We start from the raw sequence: 17,094 nt of genomic DNA, 5'->3' as shown, positions 1-17,094 counted from the left end.
AAACATTTCCTGAGGCAAAGGAAATCTCCAGCACATAATTAGCACTCAAGAGAGAAGAGTCCCAAATCCACTGTTGAGATAATATATTATAATAAATAAGTTGATACTTTTACATCCTACTTTCTTATTTCCAGTATAGAAATGTTGTCATTTTCTAAGTATGCTCAAGTATGAATTAGATACCTAACATTTCAAGCCACTTAAAAGATTGATACACGAATTCAAGATGTCATTATTTTGCAACAGGTTTTACTTCACACACCCACAAAAACAATTTCCTTATTACTCTAAATTTCCTATAAAAGATTTTTTAAAATGTAAGACATCCAATGTTAAAACAGAAAGAAAAATCAAATACTATTTTATTTATGGACTAGTATTCCATGGAATTAGCATAATACATACACACACACACGCACACATCTCCCTCTCAATGAGTCCAGAAATAGACACACATAATTTGATTTTCATCATAGAAATTTCAAGGTGATTCAATGGGAAACAAAATCTTTTCAACAAATGAAACTTGCACAACTGGACATTTATATGGAAAAAAAATGGGGGGTGGTCACCGTAGCTCTCGCCTGTAATCCCAATACTTCGGGAGGCCAATGCAGGAGGATCCCATGAGTCCAGGAATTTGAGACCAGTCTGGGCAACACAGTGCGACTCCGTTTCCACAAAAAAATTTAAAAATTAGCCAGGTGTGGTGGCACACACCTGTAGTCTCAACTACTCAGGACGTTGAGGCAGGAGGATTGTTCCAGTCCAGGAAGTCAAGGTTGCAGGGAGCTGTAATTACGCCACTGCACTCCAGTCTGGGTGACAGAGCAAGATCCTGTGTACCCCACCCCCCAAAAATTGGACATTTTTTTAATCACACCACATGCAAAAAATTCAAAATGAATCAAAGACCTAAAACGTTAAGAACGAAATTACAAAACTTCTACAAGATAGGAGAAAACCCTATGACCTTGGGTTAGGCAATGATTTCTTAGGACACAAAAGCACAAACCATGAAAGAAAAAAAAAAATTTTTTTTTTTTTTTTAAGAGGCAAGGTCCCGCTCTGTCACCCAGACCAGGGTACAATGCCGCAATCATAGCTCACTACAGCCTTGAACTCCTGGGCTCAAGCAAACCTGCCACCTCGGTCTCTCAAGTAGCTGAGGTATGCCACCATGCCCACTTGATTTAAATTGTTTGGAGAATAAGCATCTTAGTATGTTGCCCAGGCTGGTCTTGAACTTCCAGCATAAAAGGATTCTCCAGTCTCAGCCTCCTGAAGTACTGAGACTAAAGGCATGAGCTACCAGGCATTTTATTTCAGTATTTAAAATTTTTGCTCTTCAGAAGACACTGTATTAAGAAAATGAAAACAAACCACAGTCTGAGAGAAATTATTTGCAAAACATGGATCCAAAATACATAAAGAATTCTTACAATTCATTAAAACAACCCAATTTTTTTTTTTTTTTTTTTTTTTTTAAGACAAAGTTCACTCTCATTGCCCAGGCTGGAGTGTAATGGCTTCATCTCCACTCACTGCAACCTCTACCTCCTGGGCTCAAGCCTCCAGAGTAGCTGGGACTGCAGGGGGCATGCCACTGTGCCAGGCTTACTTTTATACTTTTTATAGTATATTACTTCTATGATTTTGGAAACACTTTTTGTAGTGCCACCATGTTGCCCAAGCTGGTCTCAAATCCCTGGGCTCAAGCGATTCACCCACCTTGGCCTCCCAAAGTGCTGGCATTACAGGCATGAGGACCGCGCTTGGGCCCCCGTTTTTGTTTAAACAGGCAAAATATTTGAACAGACACTTCACCAAAACACACGAAAAGATGCTATCATTATTAGGGAAATGCAAATTAAAGACACAATACTAATTCCAACTATACACAATGGTTAAAATTTAAAAGACATAACCAACCGGGCGTAGTGGCTCATGCCTGTAATTTAAACACTTTGGGAGGCTGAGGTGGGCGGATCACCTGAGGTCAGGAGTCCCAGACCAGCCTGACCAATATGATGAAACTCCGTTTCTACTAAAAATACAAAAATTAGCCAGGCATGGTGGCATGTGCCTGTAATCTGAGCTACTCAGACGCTGAGACAGAAGAATCACTTGAACCCGGTAGGTGGAGGCTGCGGTGAGCCGAGATCGTGCCATTGCATTCCAGCCTGCGTAACAAGAGCAAGACTCTTGTCATAAAAAAAAAAAAAAAAAGACCAAAGATGGTTGCCAAAACAAATTTTAAAGAGTGCTGGTGATAACAACATCCATTGCTAGTGGGAAGGCACACAATTCACATGACCCGGGCAGTTCTGCTAGAGATTTTCATATGAGAAATTAAAACTTAAGTCCACACACCCCGTATCAAAAATAAGAATTAAAAAGAAGAAGCCGGATGCGGTGGCTCATGCCTGTAATCCCAGCACTTTGGGAGGCCAAGGACGGTGGATCACAAGGTCAGGGGTTTCAGACCAGCCTGGCCAACATGGTAAAACCTCATCTCTACTAAAAATACAAAAATCAGCTGGGTATGGTGCCGGGCACCTGTAATCCCACCTACTCGGGAGGCTGAGGCAGAAGAATCACTCGAACCTGGGAGTTGGAGGTTGCAGTGAGCCGAGATCGAGCCACTGCACCCCAGCCTGGGCAACAGTGTGAGACTCCATCTCACCAAAAAAAAAAAAAAAGGCCAGGCACAGAGGCTCATGGCTGTTATCCCAGCACTTTGGGAGGCTGAGGCAGGCAGACAGCTTCAGGTCAGGAGTTCGAGACCAGCCTGGCCAACATGGTAAAACCCCATCTCTACAAAAATACAAAACTTGGCCAGGCCTGATGGCAGCTGCCTCTAATCTCAGCTACTAGGGAGGCTGAGGCAGAAGAAGCGCTTGAACTTGGGAGGCAGAGGTTGCAGTGAGCTGATATCATGCCACTGCACTCCAGCCTGGGCAAGAGGGAGACTCCATTTCAAAAAATAAAATAATTAAAGGGAAGAAAATGGAAAGACCAAAAACACTGCACCCACCAAGCTGTGAACAAAAGAATAACTAAAGAACAAGAAACTAAATGACATACCTTGTACATAGAAAGATGCAGAAACTAGCAATTATTTGCAGGGTTATACGGCAAATCTGTTAACTATTCTGATGGGTGGGACAGCTGACAAAATGGGAAAAGCAAGCAAGTAAAACTGAAATACAGAGTCACAACCACAAAACAGTTTACCAGTAACTATGAACATCTTGTTTTTCAACATTTCTGTTGAAGGTAATGGACCTACTTTCCAGAAAAATGCACTGAAATGCCCACAAAAGTATCAATTTCGGAGAATTCTCAGAAACCACCGTCTCGGCCTGGCATGGTGGCTCACATCTGTAATTCCAGCACTTTGGGAGGCCAAGGTGGGTGGATCACCTGAGGTCAGGATTTTGAAAAGAGATGTATTCCCTGGCCCCCCCAACCCCCAACTTTTTATTTTTTTTTTCTTTATGTTCCCTAGGCTGGTTTCAAACTCCTGGGCTCCAGCGAGCCTTGTGCCTCAGGCTCCCAAAGTGTTAGGATAACAGGCATAAGCTACCATGCCCTGCCCCCTCACCCCTTTTTTAAACAGTATTTTATATGTCAGAGGTTTTTTTTTTGTTTTTGTTTTTTTGAGATAGTCTTGTTCTGTCGACCCGGGCTGGAGTGCAGTGGCGAGGAAAAACACCGAGGCGCCTGGCCTCTTCTCTTTAATTCTTATTCATTTAAGAGACAGGGTGTCACTCTGCCACCCAGGCTGGAGTGCAGTGGTGTAATCACGGCTCTCTGGCGTCTCGACCTCCTGGGCTCAAGCGGTCCTCCCGCCTCAGCCTCCCAAGTAGCTGGGACTACAGGCACATGTCACCATGCTTGGCTAATTTTTTTTATGTTTTGTAGAGAGTCTTGTTACGTTTCCCAGGCTAGTCTCGAACTCCTAGTCTCAAATGTTCCTCCTGCCTTGGCCTCCCAAACTGTTGGGATTACAGGCATGAGACACTGCGGCCTCCCCCTTTAATTCTTAATTCAGTTTTCAAAGTATACTTTAAAGCCATATTTAAATTTCTGTCGAGGTAGGTGGATCACCTGAGGTCAGGAGCCTTGCAGACCACACTAACCAACATGGGGAAACCCCATCTCCAATAAAAACACAAAAATTAGCTGGGCATGGTGGTGGGCACCTGTAATCCCAGCTACTTGAGAGGCAGAGGCAGGAGAATCGCTTGGACCCAGGAAGCGGAGATTGCAGTGAGCTAAGACTGCGCCATTGCATTCCAGCATGAGCGACAGAGCGAGACTGTCTCAAAAAAAAAAAAAAAAAACAAAAAAATCTTTACATCTGTATTACACTTCACAATTTACAAAAACCCTCCGTACACATTTCCATCAGTTTAATGAAAAAACTATGGCCAAAAAAAGTTAGGTGAACATACAGTCACACAGGCATTTTTCTAGATATTCCATAACCTAAACCAAGTTCCCTTCCAAAGTCTCAGCCATGACCCTTTTTCTACATCACCACCTTACCTGGATCTAAACTGTTACCTAAACATTGATAGATCTAAATACTGTTATCTAAACATTTTTATCAAAAAAGAAACAAAAAAGATGGTTTGGTTAAACAAAATTAAATAATCTGACCAGGTGCAGTGGCTCACGCCTATAATCCCAGCACTTCCCAAGGCTGAGGCAGGTGATCACCTGAGGTCAGGAGTTCGAGACCAGACTGGCCAACATGACGAAACCCCATCTCTACTAAAAATACAAAAAATTAGCTGGACGTTGCGGTGGGGACCTGTAATCCCAGTTACTCGGGAGGCTGAGGCATAAGAATCACTTGAACCCGGGATGTGGATGTCACAGTGAGCGGAGATTGTGCCACTGCATTCCAGCCTGGGTGACAGCAAGACTCTCTCTCAAAAAAAAAAGAAGTTAAATAATCTGGTCTGGTTTTAAGATCTATCCTCACTTGCTTATTTTACTTTCAGATTAGAAGTCCTCCTCAAATATCCCTTTCTTGAAACTCTCCCCATTTTTTTTTCTGTTCACTCTTCCTGTTCTTTCTCCATTACTCTTCTCTCTTCCTCAATTTTAATGTATCAGCAGCTTCTACCATAAAAATTCATGTAACTATTTTAATTCAAAAACAAAGACAAGGGGCTGGGCCCAGTGGCTCACTCCCATAATCCTAGCACTTTGGGAGGGGGAGGCGAGCAGACATCTGAGGTCAGGAGTTCGAGAACAGTCTGACCAACATGGTGAAATCCTGTCTTCTAAAAATACAATATCAGCCAGGCCTGGTGGCACATGCCTGTTATCCCAGCTACTCAGGAGGCTGAGGCAGGAGAATCGCTTGAACTGGGGAGGCAGAGGTTGCAGTGAGCCGAGTTCATGCCATTGCACTCCAGCCTGGGCAACAAGTACAAAACTCTGTCTCAAAAATACCCAAAAAACAAAAACAAAAGACTAGGTAAAACAAAGCTATGCATTTAGCTCCATGCCTGTGGAAAGAGGTTACGGGTGAAAGAAAAATACAAGGCCAGGCACTTGTGGCTCACGCCTATAATCCCAGCACTTTGGGAGGCCAAGACAGGAGGAACCCTTGACCCCAGGAGTTCGAGGTTGCCTGAGCTACAATCCCGCCATTACACTCCAATCTGGGTGAGAGAGCAAGACCCTGTCTCAAACACACACACACAATTTAATTTTAGCTAACCAAAGATATCACTCAAATAGTTACTAGCAAATAGCAAAACAGTAGTATCTCTTAGTTTATTACCAAACTCCATCAGTAGTCTGTAATCGACATCAACCAGAGAGAAGCAGTACATGAAAAGAAAAACAAAAATATCAAAGATAATGTTCAAATAAATGAATTAGCAAAGTAAAATCCCCAAGAAAGCAGTGTAAGTATGGCATAGTGGTGAGTATGTGCTCTGGAGTCAGACTGCTTGAACATTTATTTGGTCAAGATTACAATTCTAACAAAGTAACTTTCTCCCAGTCTCAGCCTCCCTAAATCCTAATTTTCTCATCAGTACCACAGTGACTATAATAGTACTTTCCTTACGGGATTAAGAATTAACTAAAATATGCCACATAAATTACACAGCAAAACATATGACACCATCATCATCTATAAATGTTAGCCACTATGATTATTATTTTTAGAACTACAGTTTACAAAGGGAGAAAAAAGGAAAATATAAAGAGTAAGAAAGAAAAGGAAAAGTGGTGTAACTTCTGGGGAAAATCAGCAGTCCAGCAATAGTTCCAATTACCAACGGGTGGAATTACTTATTTCAATCTCCAGAAAATAAAATACTGAAAATATCTGTCAAAATGTTCAAGTAAATCTATCCTTGAAGAACTGCTGTAAGCTAAGTTCACAAATGTTAAGACTATTCACAGATTAAAGTTAATTGTTAAAAACTCTGATCTCTGGAGTAATCTTTATTCTGACACTACTGCTTAGGGGTAACAATACCAATAACGGCAATTTAGAAGAAAACAAGGCTGGACGCAGTGGTTCATGCCTGTAATTCCAGCAGGAGTTCAAGGCCAGCCTGACCAACATGGTGAAACCCTGTCCCTACTAAAAATACAAAAAATTAGCCGGGCGTGGTGGTGGGCGCCTGTAATCCAAGCTACTTGGGAGGCTGAGGCAGAATCGCTTGAATCCAGGAGCGGAGGTTGCAGTGAGCTGAGATTGTGCCACTGCACTCCAGCCTGGGCACACGACAGAGCAAGACTGTCTCAAAAAAAAAAAGAAAAAAGAAAAAAAGAATCACGAATAAATATTATACAGTTTTCTAGGAATAATGATCGTCTGACTCCAGCTCAACTTCTTAATCATATTTAAGATGTATATTCTTAAGTAACTTGAGAAGTCACTGAATTGAGGAATGAACAAAATACAGGCTCTCCCAAGTGAAAAGGTGTGGAATGTTCTCACCAATTTTATAAATCAAGGTAGACAATTAGAACTACTACACACAGGTCTGACCGAAAACACATATAACCTAATCTACTATGGCAAAGGGAATTACTGAACTCTCTAACATCAATTTCAGGGAAAAAAAAAACTATGTATTTTTTACTACCACTTTTGCTCCATGGGGACTAGCAGGATTCAACAGTTTAAGCAAAAAAAAAAAAAAAAAAAATTCGTTCAAAATAAGCAACTGACAAGTTATTAGGTTAGGCCATTCTGGTAAAGGGTTCAAAAATTACAATTTCGGCCTGGCACGTGGGCTCAGGCCTGTAATCCCAGCACTTTGGGAGGCCAAGGCACAAGGATCACCTGAGGTCAGGGGTTCGAGGCCAGCCTGACCAACATGGTGAAAACCCGTCTCTATAAAAACAAAAAATTAGTCGAGCCTGGTGGCGGGCTTCTAAATTGCCGTTACTGATATTGTTATTCCTAAGCAGTAGTGTCAGAATAATCCCAGCTACTTGAGAGGCTGAGGCAGGAGAATCGCTTGAACCCGGGAGGCGGAGGCTGCGGTGAGCCAAGACCATGCCATTGCACTCTATCCTTGGCAACAAGAGCAAAACTCGGTCTCAAAAAAAAAAAAAATTGGCCGGGCGCGGTGGCTCAAGCCTGTAATCCCAGCACTTTGGGAGGCCGAGACGGGCGGATCACGAGGTCAGGAGATCGAGACCATCCTGGTGAACACGGTGAAACCCCGTCTCTACTAAAAAAAAAAAAAAACAAAAAACTAGCCGGGCGAGGTTGCGGGTGCCTGTAGTCCCAGCTACTCGGGAGGCTGAGGCAGGAGAATGGCGTAAACCCGGGAGGCGGAGCTTGCAGTGAGCTGAGATCCGGCCACTGCACTCCAGCCTGGACCACAAAGCGAGACTCCGTCTCAAAAAAAAAAAAAAAAAAAAAATTAGTCTTTCGTCTCAGAAAGACAATTGAAATAACCCTCTAATTTGAGTTATACTTATGTGTTCACTAATATTAATTGCCTAAAAATTAAATTTTGTCAGTAGTCAAAGAGGAAAAAAATTAAATTTTAGTGTATCTCTTTAAAAAACACTAAATGCCTGTGATTCACTGAAAAATTAAACGTAGTAACTAATGGTAACTAAAAACACCATTTAATCCTGAAAAATACAAACATTAAAAGATAACTCTCCCACCTGTCAAAACAATTTCTATTATAGCAATTAATATTCACAACATTTTTTTTAAAAAAAGCTTTATTTATAAACTTAGGCCAGCATAACATCGAGTGAAAAAAAAAGTATACTCATATTTTCTTAAGTTACTTAAAGGTTCTTAATTCAGCTTGCTCAGTTCCTCTGAGCTGCTGGTCCTGGTAATACCCTCCTTTTTTGAAAGTAAAGTCTTAATTAAGAAATAATCTGAAATACAAAACCATTTCAACAAAACTATTTCAAAAACTTAATTTCTATAACGGATTAATATGTTAGGAAGTTATGCCTTAAAACAAGCTAGTTCATGAAATACATTAAAAACTACCACCTGTAATATAACCAAACTATGTAACCCCAAATGCAACACTAAACTGCAGTTCGAATGCAGTCTAAACTCACATTTGAAAAGTAAACTGGCTATCAAGGCACATGTATTTAGAATGCAAACTGGCTAAAAAGGCACGTGGTGAATTATTTGTTGCATTTTTTCCTACCTTTCTACCACTATGAATGAATCCTCAAAGCCTAAAGCAATACATACTGGCCAGACGAATTTAGCTTTTTACTTAAAAAGCACAAAAACCTGTAGCTCAGGACTGTTTGAATCTGAAAAATTCCTAAGCTTTAAAGGTTTTTTCTGAATTTCAGTTTACTCAGACAATGGTTAATAGCTGTTTTCAGACTGTCAAAGAAACTGAAACCAAGCACTATTACTGCAAGAAACTGAAAGGCTTCCAAGAATAACATAGGATAAACTCGACTCCCATTACAGTTTACAAACGAACATTTGATTTGCTCACCATAAAAGTACTTACAAATTCCAACAGGACTGCACAGGAAGGTGTTGGTTTTTTCTTTGTAATCTTTGTTTTCCAGTTTGTATTTTTATTTTGTATCCTCTGAAATAATATCGAAGTTCTTTGAAGATACTTAACCTATGACTATTTGACATAGAGTTACTTCAAGTCAGCTACCCATACTTCTGTTTTAAAGTTTTCATATGGCTATCTCCCGAATTAGCCAAGTTCTTTAGATTTAAGATCAAAGTCTTCTTTATTATTCCATGTACTTGCCACTGTTGTACTTGTCCACTCCAGATGAAATATCCAATTTATGAGCCAAAAAGCAAAAACAAAAAGAAAATTTCACATCTGAAGAGCATTCCTAAATATCAGCATATACAGAGACACACATAGCTATCTCAACACTACCATGCTGCCGGGAAACTGCAACATCTTAAATTTCTACGTAAATAAAAGATAAAAGGAAAAAAATTCGGTATTCTTTCAATGTCTTCATTTAGAAAAAGTGTCCCATTGTAACACGAAAGAGCTGAAGTCAAAAATTCCTAAAACTTTCAATAAAGGTAAAAATAAACTGCCATGAAACTTCAGCAATACTCAGTCATTTGAAACTGCTGAAACTACTCAGTACACAAATCAACGTCTCTCAGTTTCGGCTGAAGAACCCCAACAACGGGGTGGGGGAGGGGGAAGGCAAAAATTACCACCAGCTGAAATACTGTAACCAGTTATATAATCCGTTTGAACCAAAATACTGAAGAAATGCTGCCTGGGTCTCTTTTTAAGTAGCTTGCTGAATTGCTCACTACTATCAGTTCACTTCATAGACGATTCTTGCCAATTTTAATAAACTTCTGGGGCAAAATTATCCAAAAACATTGTAAATCCAAAATGGCCACTTAAAATATCCGGGGCCTTCTACACAAAACCTAGAAGATGATCTTCATATCTGAGTAATCCATTCACCTGTAAAAGTTATAAAAAAAAAATTATATACTGAGTTTTGATTTTGAGCTAAAAAAATCAATCCCCAACTTAAAAAGTCAACCTCTGGAGAGAAAATCACTTCTGTATAACCTTACAGGAGCCTGGAAAACGGCTTTACCCAAGCAAGCACCCGATAAAAGTCTACTGAATGAAAAAGACATCGGAGTAGAGGGAGGTAAAAACGGTAGGTGACGGTATTATGGAGGGCAAGGGCAGATTTCACCTGGGAAGGGGTGCAGATCCAATATTGGGGAATTATATAAGCAAACCCTCTTATACTTCTTGAATACATTTGAAACTATGAAACCGTCACTTAATCTTACAAAAGATCTTCTCCAACCCTCTTCGATGTACCAAGGAAAACGAAGACAGGTGTGTTGCCACGGAGCATTAGCAAATGTAACTCAGAGAATAACAAATGTAAAGAAAAGAAGGCTCCCTCCAAATCAGAACGTCTACCAGAGGAGGCATATTCCCCCAGTAAGGCCAGAAAGGTGAACTAGAAGTAGGGCAAACCCGCTCCTTAAATTCTCCCGAGGAGACTTCCCCACTTCTGAGGGAGCAGAGGGCTAGAAGGTGTAGGTTTCCACTTCCTCGAATTAAGAAAACAGCTTTCTCCCAAAACTGAGGGGGTGGAAGGTACAGGGCCCTTTTCGTAAACCACAGGGAGAATGGTTCTCTCCCAAAAAAGCACATGTCCCCTCAGACCCCACAAGACTCGGAGGAACAAAGTAGCCTTCGCCCCAGTCCACGGCAAGTGCCACGGACCTGGGAGAGGCGGGGAAAGCTGAGGCGCTGCTGAAGAAACCGCCGAAGGCCACAAATCGGCCTCGACTCCCTCAGCCCTGAGAGGGGTAGTGGTGCAAAAGCAGGCGGGTGTGTGCGAGAGGCCGGGGGAAGGCCGAGCACGGAAGGCGTCGGACCCGCTCCCAGCCTCCGCCAAACGGCAAACACCCCCCAACCAAGCTGCCGGGGCTAAACCACCCACCCCCTCCTCACAACCGCCACCTCCGCTCCACCCGGGCCGAGGCAATAGCTACAGGGGCCTATCCGCGCCTCCCTCCCCTCTCACTCCTTGCCCCTCGCCGCCCCTCCGTCCGCGGGCAGCCTCTCACCTCGCGCCGCCAACGCCGCTCCCGACCCCTCAAACCCCAACACGGACACGGGCACTCCCCTTCTCCCCCGGACTCGAGCGTGGAGCCTAGAGGACGGTGTTACCTTCTGCCCCACCAGAGGTGCCCCTGGCCTGGGGGTGTCGACGCGCCTGATCCCGGGAGAAGGTTTTCGGTACTTTGAATAATCCCCTTTTGCCGCTTTTCCCTCCCCCACAACCAGTCTCAGTCCCAAAATGGCGCCGACCCGATCCGCAATGTTCTGGGCCAAGTCTCGCGAGATCGTGGACAGTGGCGAGGCGGGGAAGGAACTAGAGGGGTTGAGAAGAGGGGAAGGCGGGGCGAGGAGAAGGAGGGAGAAAGGGTGTGGAAGAAACGGTGCGAACGAACCTACTGGGCGGGACACCAGGAAGAGCGCCTCCACCAGAGAACCTTCTGGCCCAAGCAACCGCTCACGCCGCGGTCAAAATAGCTCCGCCCTCTACGTCGGGCGCCTGGGGGGAGGGGGAAGAAGGCGTGGCTAAGCCTGGGGGCGGGGCTTTGAGGAGGCCCCGGAGCAGGGGCGCGCGGGGGGCGGTGGCTCCACGCGGTGACGTCAGGAGCAGCTGGAGTCGGGGATTACCCCCTGCTGCTGACGTGAGGACGGTGAACAATCGGGAACGTTCGGTGGAAGGGGGAATTCCCCGCCGCTCTGTGAGGCGCCCCTCCTCCCGCACTCCCCCGCCCTGGGCTGCTTCGGAGTCCGGGCTGTTGGGGCCGCGGGGAGGGCGAGAGAGGAGTGCTGCGCCCGGAGGCGGCCGCGCAGGCTCGAGTGGCGCGCGGCGCGGCGTCTTCTCCAGTTCTAAGTTCCCGAAGCCGCGCCGCAGCTTCTCCGAGCTTCAAGCTGCGGAAGACGCCGCGGCGCGCGCCTTTCGCCGGGTACCCCGCTCGGGCTTCGCGCTCGGGCCTGGGTGAAGCGGCGCTCACACCGCGCCTATGCCCAGCCCTGCGCAGGCGGAACGTCTGCCGAGCCGGCGCCGGAGCGATAGGGTGGACTGAGGGGATGCTCCACCGTGGCGTGCGAACGCGGACTGTGTCGGGCGTGAGAGGAGCACACGGGAGCCCTACGGCGGAGGAAAGCAGACGTGCTGGGAGCCAAGCCCAGACTCTCGGAGGGTAGAAATGGCTACTAGATATAATTGTGCTAATTATTTTTCTTTCTACTAAATTTACAGTAGGTGAATTATTCCAACAGTCAGAGTATCAGAACCACAGAGCCCATTCGAGATTTTAAAAAATCAGTATTATGGTGTTCACAGTCGTTTATCTAATTGTGACACCTTTTCGCCTTATAATCGTAGCCTCACTTTAACACCTGGGAGGTTGGCATTCCAGGGGAAAAAGTCACATTTGTTTAGAGGGAGGGTGGGGGGAGGTTGTCTCAAAAAGGGAAAGTCTGGAAAATAAAAATATTTGGCTTTTCGCCCTCCCCTAAGCCACAAGGACTTCATAACGTAGAAACTTTATGGTACTTGTATATGCATTACTGGGTTTTTAGTTTAATGGAATGTTTCTAAAAGATACCTGAAAAACGGGTGGAGTGTAAACTCACCAAAATTTACCGTCGCCAACCTTTTGTTTTAATCTTTATCGGGAATTGGCCACTTTGAGCAATTAATAATGGCCCTCTGCGGGGCAAAGGAAAGGGAATTAACACTTGCTGGATGCCTTGCCCTTGCCAGGCATTTTAATGCTTGTATCACCCTCTGGGGTGGGTACTATTTTGCTCATTTTGCAGATAAGGAAACAGGTTGAGATTGACGTGTTTAACAGTACGGAATATGGAAGTTGGGCACCACGACTTGGCTGTACCACATTTAAACAAGTCTATTAGGGGCTTGATCCACTTTGTTTTCTCTACACCACGTTGTTTCCGTATAAGCGACTTATGTATTGGGAGAGGACCTGCTCGTGCTTTTATTTGTAAGCATGATATCAAACCAAGAAAAAGTAAACAAAAAAAAGATAAAACTGATAACTTGGAAACACAATGTGGGCCTTTCATGTGACAGAAGACACTATAAAGTCGAAGAACTAGTAGTGAAACAGAAACAATTGTAATAAATTACAAGCAAGTTGATATTTATATATATTCGGTTACTATCTTTAGCGTATGTTTTATTTGCATAATAAAATATAAAGAGCTCTACAAATTATTAAGAAAAAGATAACACCCACTCTTTTAAAAAGTTAAGGGCGGACCGACTGTGGTGACTCATGCTTGTAATCCCAACACTTCAGAGGCTGAGGCTGGAGGATCACCTGATGTCGGATGAACACAGCGGAAACCCCCTCTCTATTAAAAATACAAATATTAGCCGGGCGTGGTGGCGGGCATCCCTAGTACCAGCTACTAGGGAGGGTGAGGTATGAGAATCGCTTGAACCCAGGAGGGAGAAGTTGCAGCGAGCCAAGATCGCGCCACTGCACTCAAGCCTGGGCGACAGCGTGAGACCCTGTCTCAAAAAAAATTAAAAATCACCCGGGTGCGGTGGCTCACACCTGTAATCCCAGCACTTTGGGAGGCCGAGGCGGGCGGATCATAAGGTCAGGAGATCGAGACCATCCTATTTAACACGGTGAAACCCCGTCCCTACTAAAAATCCAAAAAAAATTAGCGGGGCGTGGTGGCGGGGTCTGTGGTCCCAGCTACTCTAGAGGCTGAGGCCCCAGAAAGGCGTGAACCCGGGAGGCGGAGCTTGCCGTGAGCCGAGATCGTGCCACTGCACTCCAGCCTGGGCGACAGAAACTCCATTTCAAATAAATAAGGCCGGGCGCGGTGGCTCTGGCTCAGGCCTCTAGTCCCAGCACTTTGGGAGGCCCAGGCGGGCACATCACCTGAAGTGAGGAGTTCAAAACCAGCTTGACCAACATGGTGAAACCCCATCGCTACTAAAAATACAAAAAATAGCTGGGCTTGGTGGTGTACGCCTGTAATCCCAGCACTTTGGGAGACTGAGGCGGGCGGATCACTTGAGGTCAGGAGTTTGAGACCAGCCTGGCCAACATGGTGAAACCCCGGCTCTACTAAAAACACAGAAAATTAGGTCAGATGCGGTGGCTCATGCCTGTAATCCCAGCACTTTGAGAGGCCTAGGCAGATGGATCACCTGAGGTCAGGAGTTCGAGACCAGCCTGCATAACATTGGCGAAACCCTGTCTCTACTAAAAATACAAAATTTACCAGGCTTGGTGGTGAGCGCCTATAATCCCAGCTACTTGGGAGGCTGACGCAGGAGAATCACTTGAACCCAGAAGATGGAGGTTGCAGTGAGCTGAAATCACGCCATTGTACTCCATCCTGGAATTGCACTCCAGCCTGGGTGACAGAGGAAAAAAAAAGAAATACAAAAAATTAGCTGGGCATGGAGGTGGGTGCCTGTAATCCCAGATATTTGGGAGGCTGAGGCAGGAGAAATGCTTGAACCTGAGAAGCGAAGGTGAAGGTTGCAGTGAGCCGAGATCGCGTCATTGCACTCCAGCCTGGGCAGCAGAGCAAGACTCTGTCTCAAATAAAATAAATAAATAAATAAAAGTCGAGGGCATGGACAAGCTAGTCATGTGTGTGTGTATACATACATAACATATGGGGGGATTTAATAATTTTATGAAAAAATGTCCCACCTCACTAGAAATCGGAAAAACTGAAAATAAAATTAACAGTGATATACCAGTTTCACATAGCAGACTGACAAAGATTTTAAAAAGACCAAAAACCTAGATGAGGATATAAGGAATCGGCCAGGTGTAGTGGCTCACACCTATAATCCCAACACTTTGGGGAGGCCGAGGTGAGTGAATCATTTGAGGACAGAAGTTGGAGACCAGCCTGACCAGCATGGTGAAACACCATCTCTACTGAAAATACAAAATTAGCCAGGCGTGGTGGCGGGTACCTGTAATCCTAGCTACTCCGGAGGTTGAGGCAGGAGAATCGCTTGAACCCAGGAGGCGAAGGTTGCAGTGAGCCGAGACTGGGCCGCTGCACTCTAGCCTGGGCAACAGCAGTGAAACGCTGACTCAAAAAAAAAAAAAAGAAAGAAAAAGGATATAAGGAATAGGCATTTATTTGCATTAACCATATCAAGAATGAAACTTGATATGTGCAAGCCTTTCTGGAAGATAGTTTGGCTTTCATAAAAATGTAAAAGCCTTTAAGATACCCTTTAAGCAGTTATTTTATGTCTTAGAATTTATTTTAATAAAATAATAGGAGGCCAGGAGCAGTGGCTCACGCCTGTGATCCCAGCACTTTGGGAGGCCAAGGTGGGTGGATCACGAGGTCGGGAGTTGGAGACCAGCCTGACCAAGATGGTGAAACCCTATCTCTACTAAAACCACAAAAATTAGCGCGGGGGCGGTGGCTCACGCCTGTAATACCAGCACTTTGGGAGGCCGAGCCAGGTGGATCACCTTAGGTCAGGAGTTCAAGACCAGCTTGGCCAACATGGTGAAACCCCGTCTCTACTAAAAATACAAAAAATTAGCCGGGTGTGGTGGTGGGCATCTGTCATCCCAGCTGCTCGGGAGGCTGAGGCAGGAGAATCGCTTGAACCCTGGAGGTGGAGGTTGCAGTGAGCCGAGATCAAGCCATTGCACTCCAGCCTGGGCAACAAGAGCAAGACACTGTCTCAAAAAACAAACAAACAAACAACATAAAAATAAACTACAAAAATTAACCAGGCATGGTGGTGGGCGCCTGTAATCCCAGCTACTTGGGAGGCTGAGGCAGGTGAATCAAATCGCTTGAACCCAGGCAGCAGAGATTGCAGTGAGTCGATATCACGCCACTGCACTCCAGCCTGGGCGACAGAGCAAGTCTCCATCTCAAAGAAAAATAGATAATAATAATAATAGGAAAGGTGTCCAACAATTTATGAAGCTGTTCATTGATAACTTGTTTAAAACTCCGCACAAAAAATAGGTTGGTCCGAGTGCAGTCGTGTGTTTAAATAATAATAATAGGAGAGGCATCCAACAATTTATGAAGCTGTTCATTGATAACTTGTTTAAAATTCCCCACAAAAAAATAGGCTGGCCCAAAGGCCGGGCATGGTGACTGACGCCTGTAATCCCAGCACTTTGGGAGGCCGAGGCAGGCGGATCACGAGGTCAGGAGATCGGGACCATCCTGGCTAACACGGTGAAACCCCGTCTCTACTGAAAATATAAAAAATTAGCTGGGCATGGTGGCGGGCGCTTGTAGTCCCAGCTACTCGGGAGGTTGAGGCAGGAGAATGGCGTGAACCTGGGAGGAGGAGGTTGCAGTGAGCCAAGATCATGCCACTGCACTCCAGTCTGGGAGACAGAGCGAGACTCCGTCTCAAAAAAAAAAAAAAAAAAAAAAAAAAAAAAAATAGGGTGGTCCAAATGCAGTGATGTTTTCAACTAATTGATGACAACTGGTTACAGATTTCTTTGTTCCTTCTCCACCCCCAGTGCTTCACTTGACTAGCCTTAAAAAAAAAAAAAAAAGAAAATGAAAGAAGAAAACCACACACAAAAAAAGAGAAACAACCTAAATGTCTACAATAAAGAAATTGACAAAGTAAATTATATTACAACCATAGAGTGGAATATGAAACCATTAACAATGATATTTATTAAAAGATGGTCACATGAAAAGATGCTCACAGCATACTGTTAAGAAAAATGGGCTGGGCGCCGTGGCTCATGCCTGTAATCCGGGCACTTTGGGAGGCCAAGGCAGGTGGATCACAAGGTCAGGAGTTTGAGACCAGCCTAACCAATATAGTGAACCTCCATCTCTACTGAAAATACAAAAATTAACCAGGTGTGGTGGTGTTCACCTGTAATACCAGCTACTCAGGAGGCTGAGGGAGGAGAATAGCTTAAACCCAGGAGGCAGAGGTTGCAGTGAGCCAAGATTGAGCCACTGCACTCCAGCCTGGGTGACAGAGTGAGACTCAGTCTCAAAAAAAGAAAAAAGAAAAGGAAAATGA

The 17,094-nt window shown here is 44.5% G+C and overlaps 1 protein-coding gene across 18 annotated transcripts in view; it reads right to left on the bottom strand.

Moving 5' to 3' along the window:
- Window positions 1–11,553, bottom strand: part of GPBP1 (GC-rich promoter binding protein 1) — an 86,973-nt gene extending 75,420 nt beyond the window's left edge. For 4 of the 18 annotated variants that reach the window (XM_015140088.3, XM_078004752.1, XM_078004760.1 and 1 more), the window contains exons 1-2: window positions 11,483–11,553; window positions 9,006–9,959 (exon numbers count right to left, since the gene is read on the bottom strand). The gene's annotated coding sequence lies outside the window, so the exon portion shown is untranslated. Of the gene's footprint in view, window positions 1–8,990; window positions 9,960–11,095; window positions 11,352–11,482 lie in introns of those variants that run through there. The other 14 variants (XM_015140087.3, XM_028849445.2, XM_078004758.1 and 11 more) reach the window with 5 other exon arrangements.
- Between the last annotated feature and the right edge of the window lie 5,541 nt (window positions 11,554–17,094).

The sequence above is a fragment of the Macaca mulatta genome, chromosome 6, assembly GCF_049350105.2.
Source record: "Macaca mulatta isolate MMU2019108-1 chromosome 6, T2T-MMU8v2.0, whole genome shotgun sequence".
Taxonomy (NCBI): Eukaryota; Metazoa; Chordata; class Mammalia; order Primates; family Cercopithecidae; genus Macaca; species Macaca mulatta.
The sequence above is the reverse complement of the archived record's forward strand: the minus strand, read 5'-3'. Positions and strand labels throughout refer to the sequence as shown.